Source organism: Numida meleagris, chromosome 4, assembly GCF_002078875.1.
Source record: "Numida meleagris isolate 19003 breed g44 Domestic line chromosome 4, NumMel1.0, whole genome shotgun sequence".
Taxonomy (NCBI): Eukaryota; Metazoa; Chordata; class Aves; order Galliformes; family Numididae; genus Numida; species Numida meleagris.
Genome location: NC_034412.1, coordinates 24,152,080 through 24,155,716, shown reverse-complemented (window position 1 = coordinate 24,155,716; position 3,637 = coordinate 24,152,080). Strand labels below are relative to the sequence as shown.

At 49.4% G+C, this 3,637-nt stretch overlaps 1 protein-coding gene across 1 annotated transcript in view; it reads left to right on the top strand.

The window, feature by feature from the left end:
• The window catches only part of STAG1 (stromal antigen 1), a 167,965-nt gene continuing 164,412 nt past the window's right edge, over positions 85-3,637 (top strand). The window contains exon 1 of the mRNA XM_021394526.1: positions 85-2,357. The gene's annotated coding sequence lies outside the window, so the exon portion shown is untranslated. The remainder of the gene's footprint in view (positions 2,358-3,637) is intronic.

Genomic DNA, 3,637 nt, shown 5'->3' with positions numbered 1-3,637 from the left:
CGGGGCCGTGTGCTGCGAGGGGCGCCGAGCCCGGGCCTGGGCTGCGGGGCTGCAGAAGCAGCGTGGCACGACGTGGCGGGGCGGGGGGCCCTGCGGGTACCGGGGAGCCGGGCAGCGACTGTTGGGGACGGCGCGGGCGGCCGCGCTGCGCCAGAGTACGGGCGGGCTCGGGGCGGGAGCAGCGGGAGGAGGAAAGCGTCCGTGTCCGAAGGGCGCGCCGAGGGGACGTGGTTCCCACAGCGGCGTCCAGAAATCCCATTCCTGGCAGCTGTGTGAATGTAATGAAACTAAATGGAGCTGCTGTGTAAGTACCGATGACTTCAGATGTCTCGGTGCTTCCTGTGCTGTAGGGCTTATCCAGTCGCACAATTCACCGAGGGACAAAAGCTCTCTCCGGATCTCGGCACGAAGGCAGCTGTCGTGGGGGCAGCGGGTGCCGCATCTCAAGGCTTGCCCAACTGTCCAGTGTTACCACACCAGCCATAGGGGTGCGGTGCTGGAGGACCCCTCCAGTTTCCCTGGACTCCAAGTAGCTTTTGCCTCCTGTAGTGAGTTCCTATTCATCTGCGGGCAACAAAGTTAACCAATTCACATTTCCATGGTCTGATCCATCAAGCAGTTGCAAGAAACCACTGGATCAGGAGGCTGTGTAAAGAAGTTCCTGTGGAACCAGAGGCCGGTTTGTTTTCTCTTACTGGCACTGCTGTGATGAGTTGTTGGTGGGCACCTTGAGGAAGTGCTGCTCGTGGTGCATGCCTCCACAGCACACCCGCCCTGAGGCACAGCACACTGGGGAGCAGGAGTGGGGAGCTGGTTCCAGGGCTGTGGTGCAGCAGGCAGGGTGCAGCTGTTAGAGTTGCTCAACCAATGGACTCGCTGATGGATTTACAGCAGCAGGAGATAGCAGTGCAAAGTGGGGCTGGTTGGAGCTGGGAGGCAGCCGAGGACGCTCAGAGGACCTCCCCAGCACATGGCAGCTCCCAGTCTCTGCTGCTTCCCTGTATGCTACAGATGTGCTGAGGTGCACTGCCTCAGCGTTTGTGGCCAAACCTCTGTGCATGGCATGCTGGGTGATGGCTCCCAGAGCAGCTGGTATCCCAAGCCTTATGACGGAGGTCTCCATGCTCCGCAGGCAATAAGCCGCTGTCCCTGTAGCCTGTCCTTCATGTTGCATACATTTTATATCACACCTGCTGAATCAACGGCACACTTCCTGACAGCTGGGAAGGTTTATGAACATTAAATATTTGATGCATTGTCAAAATGAGTAACTCAGGATATTTAGGGACTCAGTGGGTGAATATTCCTGACTGGAAAGCACCCTTTCCTGGAGAATATATGCCTCAGGTTTGTTTGCTTGCTTCCCTTCGTTGCAAAGGTTTGCTGTGCTACAAGGTGGCTAAATGCTAGGATTTTAAATACAACTTTAGTAGGCATTCCAGCCTGGAGGAGTCCAAAGATGTGGTGGGAGAGAAACGCTTAACTGTGATGACTTACTAAGGAAAGTCCTATTGCTGGGATAAGAACATACCTTCATTGTGCCATTTGTAAATGGTGTTCTAGCAGGATGCAAAAAAGACTCAAACACTCCCCTGAAGATCTGAAAATTTTGTAGGTAACGCAAGACATATTGAGAGCAAGAAATTTGGCTTCTCCTCTGCTTACATTGTGCATGGGTGGTAGAGAGTGAATTTGGATGTGGTGCTGTGTCAAGATAGGCAGCTGGCCTCTGCCATGTGCCTTTCCCAGCCCTGCACCTGAAGTGCCCAAGTGTTTGGGTGACGCTCCGCCTGTGCTGCTGGGAGCCTGGAGTAAAGGTGTGCTTCCCTAAATCTGGCAGACTGGCTTCAGGATTCCCAGTGACAACCAAGAGGTGTTAAATACCTAGTGATTGATGGATTTATCTTGAAGTTTGTGTGTTTTACTTCCAGTCACTCACTCACGTGGAGCTCTCCCGTTGTGAACGGCCATATGCTCCTTTGCAGCACAACTGTGTTCTCTCTGTTGGCTGAGTCTATTCTCAGCCAAGGCACAGAGTTGGTTTTCTTTCATGGAAGGGAGGGGGAGGTCTGATGAGGTTTGTGTTCACAACACACAATTCTTCTGTTGATTCTATTCTGAATATAGTGATACACTTTATTCTTCACAATATCTTTCATTTCCAAACTGATTTCACTTGATTAGTTTTGGAGTTGAATATGTGATCAGAGCACAGAAACCTCTCTTTATTCCTCTAGGCAAGAAGAGGTTTAGAGAACATTATGACCCCGTGTTGCAACTTTTCAATGTGAAACTGTACTTCCTGAGGCAAGTGTTGTTTTGGGAAGATCCCTCCTTGTCTTCTTAATTATTTTAAGGTAAGCACCTCCTTCAGCTGGCTGAAAGAGCTGAAGAGAAGGAGCTGCAAAGGGACATTTCAGTCAGTCTTCAGACTTAGCTCTGATTTTGTAGCTGCTTCCTAATTCCTGACAAGTCTTGCTGAATGTCTCAGTGCAGGTGATGGTTTCACCACTTGCCAACTTGTGTGTATGAGCCAGTAGCTTGGGTCCTCTGCTAATCTTACAAGGACCTCAGGTTGTGATAATATGGCAAGGTGTTTTGTTTGCATCTCTGTAGGAAATCTTGTAAAATGTTTTTTAATAATGTCTGCTTGAAATAGCAGGATGACTTGTACACGTATTCTTTGCCAATATATCTTTACTGGGCCCAGGCTATATCACGTATCCCAGTCTGAAACATAGGTTCAGTGTAAATTTTGTCCATTTCATTTACACAACCTCAAAAGCGCTTTTATCTCGGAATAAAATGTCCCCTTAAAAGGGACAAACAAGAGGGTGCACTGCTCAGCCTTCCCTGCCCCAGCTGGGAAGTGAGTTGTTTCAGTGGCTCACTGAACTAGTGTTTTATTAGCAGCATGAGGCGGCATATGGGCAACTGTGTTCCTTGCTGTGCAGGAGTTTGCCAGAATAAGTGCAATACATAAATAAATGAAATAAGTCTATATTCTTTGACCACACAGCACACTGGTGTGGTGCTGGCAGGTTAGCTGAGGGGAAGCAGTGCTGACGGATGGTTCGGCTCTTAGGAAAAAAACATTCTTTGTGGAGGTGCATAGGACTAGATCTGTGTGACAAAAGTGTTCCTGAATGTCAGATATTTTCTACAATAAAATAAAAAGTAATAACAATTCATCTTGGATGCATGTTGTTGTTGTTTTTTTAACAGTAGGGAATAGCATGTGTTATGGTTCTTGGAAACAAAAGTCAAATGCCAAGCTGAGAATCTGTTGCTTCCCCCCTAGAGGGGTTTCCTTCTCCTTTTTAGGGTTAGAATCCCATAGGAGTGGGAAGGTACCAATGTGTTAGTGTTTAAGAGTGGAAAATAAAACTTCCATCTGCAAATGACTAATGAATTCCATCGTAAGTGAGTAATAGGCGTGCAGGCTTTGCACTGCTGTTCCTAGCCATGCTCACAAGGACCACAAGAGCTGTTCCTGTGGGTGGAATTGTACAGGATGGTTGAGCTGATGTAACAGTCTGCTGTAGCCCCTGTCCCCTGTCCCCTGTCCCCTGTCCCCTGTCCCCTGTCCCCTGTCCCCTGTCCCCTGTCCCCTGTCCCCTGTCCCCTGTCCCCTGTC